We start from the raw sequence: 16,886 nt of genomic DNA on the forward strand, positions 1-16,886 counted from the left end.
ACGTTTGCTTTCAGAAAATTGATGATGATTGAATATTGTTGCAATAGATTAGGCAAATTGTTCATTATAACGACTCATGCTTACAACAATTCATATAAGTAGGTTTTACCAGCATAGAAAGTTTTTTGAATAAATAGATATAAGGTTTCTAGGAAACGAAAGCATAGAAAGAAATAATACATTTTAATGTCCACTATAAGGAAATGACGCAAATTATGAAATTCACCAAGAGCAGTTTACAAAAAATTTAAAATCGGTTGATTTCAAATTTGTTTTTGTTAACTCAGTTTACCAGATGAATGGGAAAACGTATTGTTAACTAAGCCAGCAAAATTAAATGCAAAATAGTCTGTTGCTTAGTGTTTAATAGACTCGTTTGTCTCTGTAACTACATGCCGTCTAGTTACAGAAAGGGAGGCCCTTTAAGCAATACATGATATTCTGCTTTACAACATCTGTTAGTCGTATAAAGAAGTTCGACTCTCCTAATTATATAAGTTCTGAATTAAATGAAATTTATAAGCATTTTGACAGAGCTGCTAAAGTAAAGAAAGTCTAAAAGCTAAATAGAGGAATGCAACTTTGCAGTATTAAAAATTCCTACTTCTTCAAATATTTTGTTTCAATATTCTTGCAATATTGAATGATTGCAGAAGAAGCAAGAAACATAGAACAAACAGAACAAACAAGAGCCAAGAAATGTATCATTTGTTCTGCATGTACTTCTTGCTCTTTATAATGACTTCTGTATTGATGTTTGATGATGATTTGCGCCATTTTAATTTGTTGATCTATGTACCTCTCTTTCTTTATCATTTCCTTCAATCATAAACTACAGTTTTAATGTCCAATCAAGTATTCTTTATCACATATGCATTTAAGTTTTAGCTTACTATTTCCTATGGCGTATCAATGTAATTATGATTTAATACATTTCCAGACATCCCTAAATATCAATTAGTATAACTTTATCGTTGGTTGTGATCAATCAATTCGTTTTTCTTTTCATCATAAGGATAAATATGAAATTATAAAGAGATTTGCGAAATGGTAAAATTTTTTAAAGAATTTTAGACTAGTCAAATTACCAGATGGCAGCTATGTATATATATGCATGCTGCGCTACCTAAATTACAGAAAATGCTTAAAAACATACAAAATGTTTCATAAAGCTTTAAGTATTTTATAAGATAAAGATTGTGTTAGATTATCTGTTGGATTACGTATAAGCATGACTATGATAAATGAAATGTATGTTCTTAATAAGGAAGTGAAATCCATAAGAGCTATTGTTCTGCATTATGTTATAAACTCTGAATTTTAAGTTTTCTTTATGTTTTCTTTGCTTACCATTGAAGAGGAAATTTGGCTATCAATGAAATTTCTCCTTCGAATTCTGATAAGTTATTTTCTATCCTTCTCCAACAGCAGCTTAGAAAAATGTAACTGAAACAAACTTGTCGTGTCTTAAAGTGCTAGTAATATTGGCTTTTGAATTTTGACATCAACACAAGACGAGTACTTTTCCGTGGACGGGGACACAAATTTTCATGATTTTCATTATATTTTGGATGAAGAGCCATAATTGCTGAAATTTAGTGTCAGAAAAATATGCAACAAAAATATTGTTTCAGCAATTCCAAGAAATACTATTTACATTGAAAATAACAGACCAAATTATTTTAATTCTTATAACAATACCCCGGAAAAAAATGTTTATTTTGACGTTATTCAAATTGGTCAACTATTTCAAGTGTCTCTACAATATAAAAGAAAAATATGCACTGCAGATGTTAGTTTCTGTTCATAGATAAGATACTATAAGCCAAAAAAGAGTATTGTCTATAAACAACTTTTGTTCAATTTTTAGAGTTCATTATATTATGTTTTATCCATTTTCTACTTAACCCAACATGAAACTTTCTAAAGTACATCATTTTCAAACAAGGCTAGTTTCTTAGGTGATTATCTTTATAGATGAACTATATACGTGACGGTGACACAAATTTTCATGATTTTATATATATTTGGGATAAAGAACAATAATTGCAGAAATTTAGTGTCAGAAAAATATGCAACAAAAATATTGTTTCAACAATTCCGAGAAATATCATTTACATTGAAAATAACAGACCAAATTACTTTAATTTCAAATAACAACACCCGTGAAAAATATGTTTATGTTGACGTTATTCAAATTGGTCAACTATTTCAAGTGTCTCTATAAACTAAAAGAAAATGTGCACTGCAGATGTTAGTTTCCGTTCATAGATAAAATACTACAAAGCCAAATAAGGAGTATTGTCTATAAGCAATTTTGTTCAATTTTTATAGTTAATTATAATATGGTTTACCCCTTTTACTTAACCTAACAAGAAACTTTCTAAAGTACATCAAATTGAAACAAGGCTGGTTTCTTAGGTAATTATCTTTATACATCCCATTTGGCATGATTTTAATTTCTCATGTTTTTATTATATTTAATTCATTTCAACGTATTCATTCCCTTTCCTCTCTCAAAATACTGAAAATAAGGACAAAAGACACATTAATGTTGTAAACCCTCCCCCCTTAAACATTTTCAGAGCAAAATTTACGAATTACATTATTCATGATATACATGATATTCTGTTTACAACATCTGTCTGTCGTAGAGAGAAGCTCGACTCCATAATTATATAAGTTCTGAATTGAATGAAATTTCTGAGCATTTTGACAGAACTGTCAAAGTAAAAAAAGTCTCAAGAACTAAATATAAGAATGCAACTTTGCAGTATTGAAAAATTCTTACATCTTCAAATATTTTGTTTCAGACAGTTAAAAGGCGTTTTCCATCTTCAAAAATGGTCTTGTAATATTGAATAATTGTAGCAGAACAAACAAGAGCCAAGAAATGTATCGTTTGTTCTGCATATATTTCTTGCTCTTTAAAATGACTTCTGTATTTATGTTTGATGATGATTTGCCCTATTTCAATTTGTTGAATTATGTACCTCTTTCTCTTGATTATTTCTCTCAATCCTAAATCTTAGTTTCAATGTCTAATCAAATATTCTTTATCATACATGCATTCAAGTTTTAGTTTACCATCATTCTCATGTAAAAACGTAAAACACTTTGCAAAAATTTCATAATTCTTAAATGTCTATGATAGTTTAAAAACATTTTTGTTATCTGTATGGCGTATCAATGTAATTATGATTTAATACATTTCCAGACATTCCTAAATATCAATTAATAGAACTTTATCGTTGGTTGTGATCAATCAACTCGTTTTTGTTTTCATCATAAGGATAAATATGAAATGATAAAGAGATTTGCGAAACGGTAAAATTCTTTAAAGAATTTTAGACTAGTCAAATTACCAGATGGCAGCTATGTATATATATAATGCATGCTGCGCTACCCTAAATTACAGAAAATGCTTAAAAAAAACATACAAAAATGTTTCATAAACTTTAAATATTTTATAAGATAAAGATTGTGTTAGATTATCTGTTGGATTACGTATAAGCATGACTATGATAAATGAAATGTATGTTCTTAATAAGGAAGTGAAATCCATAAGAGCTATTGTTCTTGCATTATGTGATAAACTCTGAATTTTAAGTTTTCTTTATGTTTTCTTTGCTTACCATTGAAGAGGAAATTTGGCTATCAATGAAATTTCTCCTTTGAATTCTGATAAGTTATTTTCTATCCTTCTCAACAAGCAGCTTAGAAAAAATGTAACTGAAACAAAAATTGTCGTGTCCTAAAGTGCTAGTAATATTGGCTTTTTGAATTTTGACATCAACACAAGACGAGTACTTTTCTGTGGACGGGGACACAAATTTTGATTATTTTTCATTATATTTTGGGATGAAGAGCCATAATTGCTGATATTTAGTGTCAGAAAAAACATGCAACAAAAATATTGTTTCAGCAAGTCCAAGAAATACTATTTACATTGAAAATAACAGACCAAATTATTTTAATTTCTTATAGCAATACCCCGGGAAAAAAATGTTTATTTTGACGTTATTCAAATTGGTCAACTATTTCAAGTGTCTCTACAATCTAAAAGAAAAATATGCACTGCAGATGTTAGTTTCTGTTCATAGATAAGATACTACAAGCCAAAAAAGAGTATTGTCTATAAACAACTTTTGTTCAATTTTTAGAGTTCATTATAATATGGTTTACCCCTTTTTACTTAACCTAACATGAAACTTTCCAAAGTACATTATATTCATACAAGGCTAGTTTCTTAGGTAATTATCGTTATACATCCCATTTCACATGATTTTAATTTCTCATGTTTTTAATATACTTAGATCATTTCAACGTATTCATTCCCTTTCCTCTCCTCAAAAATGCAAAGAATAAGGACAAAAAAGACACATTAATGTTGTGACCACCACCACCCCTCCCCCTCCGTAAACATTTTCAGAGCAAAATTTACATTTACCACTTAAATTTTCATAACTTACAATCATCATACAGGAAAGTGGTTTTTCATTTTCACTGAATGCATAAAAGCAAAGTACCTGCACATACTTTTCATTTTTCTCTCATAAATTGTATGTACTACGTATGTTTGTGTCTTATTAACATAATGTCAAGTTTAAGTTGTTTAGCACACCACTTGTGCAATATGTATAAATGCACATCATTAGATTATACTTTTGAACAATTTTTCTAAAATAATGATGATTTTTTCACAATCGTATTCAAAAATATTGAATTGCCATTGAATGCAAACACGTTCTCTTAAATTTATTCAAACAGTTTCTACAAAAACGCTTTCTGCAAAATGTTTCTTTTTACGTTGTTTTTGTTTGTTACGTTGTCTTGTTACGTTGTCTCCTTTGTTACGTTGTGTGACGGGGAATATTTATTATTGATTGCAAAAAATAAACACCTCACCAAAAGTTTCGTTTTAATGTTTAAATTATTCAACAGCTTAATTCCAGTGGCGCAATTTTATTAGGAGTGCAATCTGACTCACGCTACACTCAGCAAACGCCAATCAAATATTGCATGTTGCGCCCGCGATGAAATAGTAAAAATAAGCGCGCAGTGCGTACATGTGGGTAGCCTCAAAGAAATCAGCAGCGATATGCCAAGCGAAATCATGGTTCAGCAACTAAGCTTAGTGCGAAACCGGTAAAATAATAGCGATGAATGGAACGGTCGTTATTTTTTTTACTGTTGACAATCCTGAGCTGTGATATTGTAAAATAGTGTGTCCAACAATTTAGGCAATAAAGACAGCCAGCCAGTCGCAAACACCAAAGACCAGTCACTCCAATAAATGCTTCGTTGCAGTCTACGACATGGATGTTAACTAGTGGTGGCTCAAATCTTTCCTTAGAAAAATAGAAGTGCTATTACAACAGATATTTTAAAAAAATTAAAGACTTATATCTGTAGAACCAACGGTATTAATGCATCTGCCTCCTTTGCCACAAGGATAAAACCGACATTCGTTAATTTCTGTTACAATAAAAAACATGTTTGTAAATGATGATCGTCCAGGTTAATAAAGTCCGGAGAAGGACTGTTTTTGTTTTTGTTGACTGACAATTCGACAACCTTAGCGGTAGTCATCTTTAGAGTCAAATGAGGAGTAAACGTCAGGTTAGCCTTATTTGATATTTGGTTCTTACGTCATTGTATTGTGTGTACAGGAAATGTATTGTCATTGTGGATTAGTGTGATGTGAAATTTTATTTTAGTTGTGATGTGTGATTTAGGTGTGATGTTTTTAGTTGTAATGTGGGTGTCATGTTTTTATGTGTCATTGTGAATTAGTGTGAAGTGTAATGATTGTAGTTGATCGTTTGTTTGAATTGTGAATAAGTCATTTGGAAGGTGCCGGTAATTGCTGTGATCTGTTCAGGGGTTTGTTCCAAGTTGGTATACCAACTTTCTAATGTAAGCCGTTGTCTATAGTCAGTACTGTAAGTGATGCATTTTGCCATGATGTAAGTGATGCATTTTGCCGAGTCCCAGTCAATGTTGTGCTTTGTGATTCGGTGATGTTCGGCAATGTGATTAGTTTTGTCTTGTTTCTTAGTAGCTCGTTTTTGTTCAGTAAGTCTTATGTTTAGTTTCCTGCCAGTTTCCCCGATATAGGAGGCGTGGTAGGCGTGGCAGACGGTGGTAGGCGTGGCGTAGAAATGTGGATGTAATATCAAGCACAACGTTTTTTTAAATGCCTACCCCTAATCAAAATTACTCAGCCTGGCTACAAAGTCATCTAATTATTATTTGAAGCCTTTGTTGCACTTAATGAGTGTGAGTTTTAGTGATCTTTTATAATAAGGACGAAATGCACACAAACATAACATGCATATCATACCTAAAACTTACGAACTTTTATGCATCAGCAATATTAAGCATATTTTTGCATACACCTTCTTTTAAGTTCATTTAACATCTTTTTGAAATTTTTGACTGCAACTGTGAACTCAACTGACAAGAGCCACTTTTTAAATCATCCTAATATTGCTAAGAACAATTATATTGTTCCCGTCATATTTATTTAGAATTATTTGATCACTTGATGGTGAATGATAAACGAAAATATTTTTTTAACTAAAAGAAATTCTTATATAGACTTTAGCAGCAGTGGCTAATGTCTCAGTGATGTTGTAGATCTGCTTGGCCCCTCTCCACCAAAATTTTTTTAGAAATTTTATATTTTCTTTAGAAATGTGATGACAATTAAATGTTCTAAAATTCTTAGAATAAATGCCGAAAAGTAAGCATTTCCAATTTTATCCGCATTTTATCCCCTCATCCCCGTTTTGTCCCCTCTTCCCCGTTTTATACCCTTATCCGGATTTTGTCTCCTCTTCCGCATTTCATCCCCTCATTCGGATTTTATCTCCTCATCCACCTTTTATCCTCTCATCCACATTTTATCCTCTCTTCCGCGTTATATCCCCATATCCGCCATCCGTATACGAAGGTTCATCCGCACTCCGTATCCGCACTTTATCCTAACTCCTTCAACTTTCGCGATTGTCGGCGGCTTTGACATATTCTTGACTTGCAACATTCTCTTGAGATTTTCCAAAAACAATGTGTCTCGTCCACGCCGGCCAACTAAATAACTCTGATGAAATATTCTTTTGTACCAGACCACCAACATATATAGCTGAATTGCAAGTCAGGAATACATACCGTTCAAAAAATTCAAAGGTGTTCTCATATGCCGCAGATGGACTTCGGCGCAAACATCGCCGAAATAGTTCGCCGGAATATAACAACCGCATCCCCTTGAAAGTTTAACTTTTGACCAACCATGCATATCTCATCTTATTTACTTGTCTATGTTTTTATCATTAGAAGTAGATATTGAATTTTGGTTACATCGTTGGCATTATTCACTAAGGTTTTGAAACGGATAACAATAATCATGCTCAGACGATAGAAATTAGTAGATTCATGTCGAGTGAACTAAATCTAATAAATGCATGCTTAGGGAATACAGTATTTGTCAAGCGCAAATTAAGTGCAGCATATTCCATCATGCTTCGATCGTGAAAGGCTTTACAAACTGAATTAACAGAAAACATGCACGGCTTTTTAACGTATTTAGTATAAAATTCTATTGTTAATCATGTTAAATTATTCGTAAGTCGGTAATAACATTCGGATTATGTAAAGTATAATATAGATTTTATAGAGGAACAAAACAAGTGTAACGAGCAACGATATTATAATGACGATCTTCATGTGATATGGCGTATGTCATATCTACTTAATTAATTATGCAAAATACTGTATTGCTTATATGTTTTCGTTTGATGTTCATATCTCAACAAATCAAAATTGCATTCGCCTTTTGATCAACATGTTTTTATAAGACAGGTATTAGGGCATGTGGTCCTTTTTTGTTTCAGTTGTTTTTCGGCCAAAATTCTTCAATCTACAAGTAAAATCAAGTAAAGAAAGTAAATCCTTAAGATCAGTCATACAATGCTACACTTATTACACATCTAATTTATTCAACTCAATGTACATTGTAGTTGTTTAAGTTTTCATGTTCTACAATGGCGTCAGATTATCTTAAAAACCACAAAAGATTTTGGAAAAATGATGAACCTACGAAAATTCCGAAAAATAAACAAATTCCAATTCAGCAGAGTGATTGCATCAAAATGTTTCTGAAATGTATCCAAGATGAAGGTTTGCGAAAAGCTTTCAATCGTTACGGATACAAACCGGTGGAATCAAAACATCCAAGATCGATAATCAATGGTATTGAAGATGAAAAGATCAGTGACGTCATTATAGTTGATGCAGGAATGGCAGGTCTAAGTGCAGCGTATGAATTAAAAAAAGCTGGTCTTTCTGTGAAAATTCTAGAGCGAACTGACCGTTATGGAGGAAGAATCTTTACGTATGATAATGAAAGTGGTCTTGCGTCTGGTTTGTATGCAGAAGGTATGGATAAACTCGCTCAGTAAAGTTGTCTGCTAAAATTGAAGCTATTTTATGAAAATGAAAATAGCTGTTTTATCATCATTTTCTGTCTCAGCAGGTGATGTTAACAACAAAATATGCTATTAAGGGAAATTACAAAAACTTTCTGCGGGATTTTTTTGAAGCCTACCAGCCGTAATAAACATACGTATGTTTTATATTCAAAAGAGACCTGCATCTTTCATAGGAATTTTACTGTTTTAATGTTATGAGTAAGGGGTGCTGTCCTTTCAAGAAAAGTTAGGAGGGTCTTATAGCCTTCATTGCTTCTCCGCTTCCAACTCCTCTGAGTTGCGCCTATATACGCTGGTGCCAAAACTAATGATTGTGTTGGCCATTGAATCACACAAACCTTTTTATCTTTGGGGTGTTTTCAAAAAACTCTACTTATGTGTGTGTTTGACGTCATTGTCGTGTTGGAAGACACAGAACTAAATATATATTCTACGAACTTTTAAATCTACAGGTTATAGAATTTAATGAAACAGTTTTTTCATAATCAAGTAATCTAGAAAAAGTCATTTTTAAAGAGAAGCATTGATTAAAGATTGAGAGATTACACTCTTTTCTTGTAGAAAATGCAAAATTTTATGAAAATCACTAGAATACATCAATTTTTTGGTATTATATGATATTGGCGACCATCTATATATATAATTCTTTAATCATGTACATGCAGAAATGAAAGAGAATCTTACAATTTTCAACTAAAAAAATATTTATTATTTTTCAAGCTGGAGTAATGCGATTGCCTGGAGGTGTGGACGATCAATATGAAAAACAACATTATTTAACGGACGGTTACAGCAAGAACTTTAATCTACCTATCAAATGTTTTCCAAACTACGATGAAAATGTCATTACTAGCATTTATGGTCTTCGCAAAAAATCTGAAGGTGAAGTGCATAAAAATAGTGAACAAAAATAGTGTAAAAGCATAAAAATAGTGCAAAAGCATAAAAATAGTGTAAAAGCAGAGATCGTGTAATGTAAATCCAACAAGACGACTTTAGATGCATGTATTGAGAAGATGCAATTGCATGTCATGAGAAATGTTTTTCTATTTCTGCTAGCTAGTCAAAACGATGCTTGCTCAACATATAACATCAGAGGCTTAACTAGAACGTTAATTGGGGAAGGGGGGCATATTATATATTCCGCCTTGCCTAACTGATTTCTCATGAAAGTGATTTGAGTTTCAAAGAAATCGGCAGGGCACAACGGAATATATGAATATACACACCCAGTTAACGTTCTAGTTACGCCTCTGTATAACATATTCAAGTGTTGTTCTTTTATACAAATAGAAAGTTTGTAAGATGAAAGGCAAACATCGATAGAAAGAAAACTCAAATCATTTCTATAAATTTACATTTATTTTCTCAACAACGAACTCAGGCCTGCATTATAGCTAATACTGGATTACACTTAAAATGCATGCCACTACAGTTCATGATGACGCTATTTGCACCTGGATATTGTTAGTACTACTCTTTCATATGTAATGATTAATTTGCTAGAGTAATTGTTTATGCTGCTTTGTGTCTCATGTTTTCAGTTTGGGCTGAGAAACATTTTGACAAATTTTGGCCAAACTGGATGGATGGAATAAATGAATCATTTAGAAAAGACATTTTGAATATTGGTAATTATACAATGAGATGTTTTTGTCTATTTTTATTATTCAGCAATGTAACAAAATATTGACGAGGCATGCAAGTGAAAACAACCTTATTTCATTGGGTGAGAATCTATGTCTTGAGAATGAAATCAACATTATAAACTGTTGGTAACAATAATTTACCTTTTTTTAATCAGGAAAATACTACGACGAAACAACAAGTGTTGTCAGTGACCAGCTTTACACTTGGTTATCAAAAGCAAATAGTGTAGATGATCAAGTTAATGCTTGGGATCGTTAGATTAAAATTTGGAGTCAGTTCACGGTAGAAAATTTTCTTGAAAGTACTATCAGTGTAATTAAAGCTAAAGTTTCTATTCAAGATCAGGAAGACTTGGATTTAGTCAAGCTTGAAAGCCTGGTTGCCGTATCTAAGACGCTTTTCTGTAGGCTTTTCTGCGTGTGATCTTGACCAATCACTTGAACACTATCTTTCGTTTCCATTGGGAAAATGGCATTCTACTGAAATGCATTGTTTGAAAGGTGGCATGCACAATTTGCCAAAATCGTTTTTCAACAGTGGAATATTAAGTACAGATGACATAGAATACAAGAAGCAAGTATATGAAATAAATTACTGGTGTAGAGATGATTGTCCGCTAAAAGATTTTAAAGAGGTGTCGTTCTATTCAAATAGTGGTACACCAACTGTTTATAAAGGAAAGGTAAGCTTAGTAAACCGAAATTAATTTAGTCGGAAATGTTTGCTTAACCTTTTACTTTGCGAACTTGTTCAGTAATTGTTCAACTACTACACTGCCGAAAGGTTTATTAAAAAAAACTTGCCCACAGCGAGACATCCGCGTCTTTAGTGGATTGCAATCTGTGTTATGTGCATTAGACTGGGTAACGCATCTCTCGTGGAATTAAAGCGGGAAGTTCGATCATTTGCTGTTGACTTAATAGGGGGTGTCGTTCCTACTTTACCATCCTTTCGTATTACAAATTCACATTTTTTGCTTTCTTATATTTTAAAAACTTCTGATTTGGACAAAGTTTTAATGAAATGTACAGGAAAACCGGTGGAGAGTTTTAACACTAATGCTGTATTATCTGTGCTTTTGTAATGACTGAGAAATGAGATAGCATGTTGTATCGTCATATAAAAGTTGAAGTTGACAAAGCCAATTTCTGTTCCGCGAGGCATTTTTCGAAGATGAATTCTCAGTCTACAACAAAGTATCAACAAACGATTCATATCTTCAATATATTCATCTATAGTGTAGATGTTCATAAAGGAACTGGTTAAAGACTTTGCTTCACTAATGAAAAACAGAAGTTTTGCATATTTCTATGATGTATATCTTGTAAATTTTGATGATATAGTTTTCAATTTACTGATGAATATCAAAACATCTTTCTGATTAGTTGTCTATGTTGATTTGTTTTGTTATTCTACAGAATAAACAAATAAAGGCGTAGTTTGAAATTACAAACATTTTAAGTTTAAATTTCCCAAATGTTTCAAGCAAATGTTTGTAATCTTCCATGAACGTCTAGATGCTTTTGAGACTAAGTGAAAATATTTCTTATTTTTATAAACAAAAATAATCGCGTTTTAAATTGCTCGACGTGGCTGGTTGAGAGGAAACTTAATCCTATTTTATTAAGTGTACTCTCTCTGAATAGTAAAATTCACTTTTGCTATGATGAGTATCACCTAAATACATTTTGCTTTCTCTTCAAACTATTTACACCGTACTTAAATAAATTTAAAAAATTTGATTTTCTAAGCAAATCTTTTGCTAGAAATGACTCGTCGACTACGGTCATAATATCGTAAAAAGCCGCCGCTGCTGCAGCCAATAAGAATGCAGGAAATCAAAAACTGTCCTTCGCATGCATAAATAAAAATCGAAGTAAAATATTTCTGGACGTTTTTGTGAAAGCTTTAAAAATCTGTTGATAATGGTAGTTTTGAATTTTTTCATGTTTGTTTACGACATATTCAAAGATGGCCTAGGAATTACAATATCGACTTATTTTTCTAAATGTCACCTTGTTTTAGAGTTTTATAAATTTATGTAGAAGAGGAGAAGGTGTATATGAAATTTTTTTTAAAATGTAATGTATTTAAGAAAAGAAAGATTTATCCCGTGTTTGCACAGGCTGATGAAAACCGAGGAGACCCTTCAGAGAAATCAAGAGCAGATCAATGCAAGCCCCAGACGAAAGGTCCAGGCCCGCACCTACTCCAGAGTTCGTATAAACGTCTCCGAGGTTTGCATAAGACTGTGCAAACACAAAAAACATCTTTTATTTTTTTTACAAAATAAAAGTAATGGAAAACATTTGAAAAAAGCATTAATTTGCAAATTCTTATTGATTGATTGATTGATTTTGTTGGTTGAGCTCAAATTGGTTTTTACAGGCTAATGCAAACACAGCAATAGACCAATCAGCGCATGCCTTTATTTTTCTGTATAAAAATAAAAGTTTCTCCGGATTGTATATAAAATGATTTTATTGAGCTTTCAACTAGGTGCTTCGAGCCTTCATCAGAAAGGTATAGGAAGTTATATACTGTTCTTTTTCATATGTAGACGCTTAGAGCGTCTAATTGAATTAGCGGGTGGATTAATGTGATTGGATGGTGTGGAATGCGTTGTCATGGGTATTGTGAATATGACTAGTGTTATTATTATTATTAGGTTTGAGTTTTTGTGTAGGTTTGGGAGTGACGTTAATATTAAATGTTCGAAGAATTCTGGCAGTCATTTCAGATGTTCCGTTTATGTATGGTAATGTGACGATTTTTACTGTTTCGTCTGGTTTCTTGTTGCTTTTGTCGGTTTGTGTTTTGTTTTGTATTTTGTTTATAGTTTTGTTTATAAAGTTTCTAGGGTAATTGTTTTTAATAAATGTGGAGTATGTAGTTGCGTTCTGTTTTCTTGGCTTCTTCGGTATTACAATGAGAGTTTATCCTGTTGAAAAGTGTTCGAATGCAGCTTATTTTGTGTTGTGTTGGATGATTGCTTGGGCTATCACCTGTAGCCAATCTTATTAATGTGATTGCTAGTCTTTCAGCATGTCCAACTGCTTGCCTCATTTGAGTATCTTGCCTACGAAGAGATGGACCAACCAAAGCCAGCAGCTCACCAAATATTTGAGGGCTCATGCGAAAATACAGATTAAACTGCTCCTCGTCGGTTCTTAGTTCTTGAACCAAGTGCAGAAAATCTCCTTGTACTCTCCTTTGCCTGTTTATTGACGAGCCCATCATCTTTTCATTTTATTATTTTTTCCCGTTTTTCAACCTCTTCCAGCTCGTACAATATGCAAACAGATGCTAGTGACTTAGCCTGATGACTAGACGCCATGTTGATAGTCGCAATGTGGTCGCCAAACTCGTTTTTGCATGTGTGTTTCTGACGTTCAAGCGGCTAACGCGCGGTCATCAATTCCCTTTAGTCCCGCGACCAAGGCGACTGCACAGTGTGTTTCAGTGTGTTGTAGTATTATGTTAGCGAGTATGGGGCCTAAGCAGGAGTACATTGAAACCCCCATCGGTTTGTTTAAAAATTTCATTGTCGAAAGAAAAAGCGCTTTTAATGCAACAGTCAATAATAAGTTTTTTAAGAGTTCTTTTCTCAAGTTTAGTTAAAATTTGATTTTCTCAAAAATTTCTTTCCAAAATTATTTTTATTGTTCTGTTCAAAGGCACGTTGGTAAATAAAGATTCGACGTCAAACGAAACGAATTGATAGCCTTCAATAAATTTTTAGGAATAATGTGGATAGAGTTTACGGCAACAAACGAATCGGTAAGAGTAAATTCATTAAATGGGTTATAGTGTGGTATGTTAGTACCACCCAATTCACACTTCCACGCTTCTGTTGGAATGATGTAACATTCATATCAGTAGAGCGTCAGTTCTCTTGTAAATATAGTCTTGACGATAAACCTGTAACAAATTCAAAGTACAACTATTCAAATAAAAAATTGTCTTGTTTCCTTCCCAAATATTGAGTTAAAAATGAACTTTTTGTTCGGAGTAAGCTTTATTTTTTTTATTATATCGTTACTTATTCAATTACGTTACTACGTCGTTTAATGATCTGAAGCTAGCAAAAAAGTATTAAAAACTCTATTTCATACCAATTGCTAAAGTTGGTCTAGTTGCATCGACTACACTAACAAAATCCGCTTTACTTTTTGCTTTACTTACCTGTCTCTATCCCGACCTTCACGGTCTCGACCCTTACGGTCCCGAAACTCACGGTCCCGACCCCCGCGATCCCGACCATCACGATCCCGAACCTTACGATCCCTTTCTCGGCGACGATCATGTCTATCGCGATCTCTATCACGGCAACGGTCTCGTTCACGATCACGCCTTGAACGGTCACGATATTCACCACCACGATCACGTTCATCTCAATCGCGATCCCTAAAAAAATAGTAAAATCCATTTTCAGGTCAATTTTAGGGGCTGTCTCATCCAACATGCAGGCATGAGTAGGCAGGGTCTTTCAATTCCAGAAGATTGCTTCAGAGTAAAAAGTGAAGTCTTGAGACATATGAAATGTTTATTGTCATTAAAATGAACTTCGCTTTATACCAACCCGAGCATTCGTGCAAATGTTTTTCAACACCAATAAAAATGCTACAAACTGTGATTGCTCAGACAAAACCTGGAAATTTGACAATAATATAACTTGAATTTAAAATATTCGGGACTGCTGGTTTTTAGTTTTCCTAAGGTTCCGTACAAGTTGCACATGTTGAAATGCAAATGTCAATACTTGTCTACTTAAAATTTTAATGAAATGAAACACGTGGTTTTTATAATAATTGCATAGTACAAACATTGAAAAGCGTCAAGTGAAAATTTTAACGGTTAAAAAAATTCTTTCCTTTAGAAAACCTCATTAACCGACCAGTAACTTTAAAAACCAGCCTGAAGTAAAGACTGCAAAATCCATAGAGCAATGGAAAGTTGGAGCAATCTAATTGCGCCAGAATAAAAGTTCCACATACGCTCTGACTGGTGAACCCTTGTAAACCAAGCACATAATCAATGCTACTTCGCGAGTGTAAAATGGTAGCTATTAAACAGCCGATAAATTCCGTTCTAGATCGCAATTTTAAATGCCCAAGAGGAATTTGAAGAAAAGTGTTGCTTTATATGAATCTTTGCTTTTATATTTATTTACTCAAAAACGTAGCTCACCAAAGGCTTCAAACAAAGTGCAAATTTCTCAATCCTTTTGTTTACATTTTCGCGTTTTGCGAGTTCTGATTGGCTAATTTTTAAAACGTAAACTAACCTATGATTGGCTCAGAACGAAACTCCCCCTTGTTCGTATATTGTAAACGTTTGGTAATATTCTTCAAAAATCGATGCAATTTGCAATTAAGGTCTAAACGACAGTTAAGATCTTAAATCTAAATGACAGTTATTACATTTGTCGCCCCGCATAAACAAAAGAAATTTTTGAGTACTCGACACAATTGGAACATTAATTTAAACAAACAGAACATCCGTAACATCGGCGAATTTTCAGACTGACGGATCCGACTGTCGAAAGCTCGCTTTGTACGTGCTCACACGATCCATTTTTTGTGATCCGACTAATCCGATAGTGTGAACGACGGGCCTTAATGCGGGGAAAAAATCACTTGATCACGTTACATCATGGTTAACTATGGGATTAATCTTTTGCTGAACAATAATTTTCAAACCACAATAAAAATAGCACTAAAACAAGTAACTGAGTTACGATTATGGCAAATCATTTACAGCTAACGAACATTCATCATACCTGTCAAAATTTTCGACGCGGCCAGAATGCTTTATGTTTGCTTCAGGAGCACCATTTCGTGTGCCACCTAGCCCTCCACCTTGATAGAAAGTCAGAAAGACGTAACTTATAGTACAAAAAATATGAAATTGAAATATACCAAGTGTGTAGCAGCAGTCCTCCCTTTCTAGCCCATAAAAAAGAACTCACGAACTTATATGAGCCCAGGGCTAACAGATAAAAATTTAGGATACTAAAAATACACGTTCCTACTTATGGCTTGAAATCCTTCCCAAAATTTAGGATTGACATTGATTGATTATTTCCTAAAACTTAGATTGATACCCCAATTATTTTACATTTTGTTCGCAGTGACAGTTTCCTTCCACTCGTTGATAAATAAAACTTTTTTCGAAAATCACCATCTTATTTACCTAAACGTCGAGGTTTCCAGTTCTTCACTGTTCTTCCTCTTTCCACATCAACTACTATACGCCTGCCGTCAATCTTCTTACCGTCAGCATGTTTAAAAGCGGCTACAATGGTACGAAACAACTAAGGACTAACTCAAACAAACACCAAAAAAACCAAACAACTGCCTAGTACATAGCTTATAAGGTAGGCAGGTGGATACACCGAGACCAGAAATCGACAACACTTGAAGATACACCGACCAATCAACCTTACCCCATATTTGCTTACTGTAGCGAAAAATATTGGTAGCAAACATCGAGAAACAGCTTTGTATGATTTATTTCAGTCGAGGTTTGCATCACGTAGGCTGGACGGTAAAAATAGGTACGAATGCGTACATGTGGGTAGCCTATCAAGTGCATGGCTAGTAAATGAAGTAGATTTAATGAAAATAGTTCAAATAAGATTGCATATTTAATACTATTTAAATAAAACTTGTTCATGATTTGGAAATGTTTTATAGTTACATGACCCATATATTTATTTAACTCTTTCTGCTTTTTTACAAT

At 33.3% G+C, this 16,886-nt stretch overlaps 1 long non-coding RNA gene across 5 annotated transcripts; it reads right to left on the bottom strand.

Moving 5' to 3' along the window:
- Window positions 1–1,350: 1,350 nt before the first annotated feature.
- Window positions 1,351–16,864, bottom strand: LOC124455170. 5 transcript variants are annotated; one of them, XR_006951743.1, is made up of 4 exons: window positions 16,338–16,859; window positions 15,925–16,003; window positions 14,420–14,549; window positions 1,351–1,446 (listed from the first exon to the last, which is right to left on the bottom strand). It is a non-coding gene; the product is annotated as an uncharacterized LOC124455170 (long non-coding RNA). The 5 variants fall into 5 exon arrangements; XR_006951744.1 differs by lacking the exon at window positions 1,351–1,446 and adding an exon at window positions 3,718–3,732; XR_006951741.1 differs by lacking the exon at window positions 1,351–1,446 and adding an exon at window positions 14,154–14,183 and having other exon boundaries at window positions 14,404–14,549; window positions 16,338–16,864.
- Window positions 16,865–16,886: the final 22 nt, after the last annotated feature.

The sequence above is a fragment of the Xenia sp. Carnegie-2017 genome, unplaced genomic scaffold (assembly GCF_021976095.1).
Source record: "Xenia sp. Carnegie-2017 unplaced genomic scaffold, XeniaSp_v1 HiC_scaffold_30, whole genome shotgun sequence".
In the NCBI taxonomy this organism is placed as follows: Eukaryota; Metazoa; Cnidaria; class Anthozoa; order Malacalcyonacea; family Xeniidae; genus Xenia; species Xenia sp. Carnegie-2017.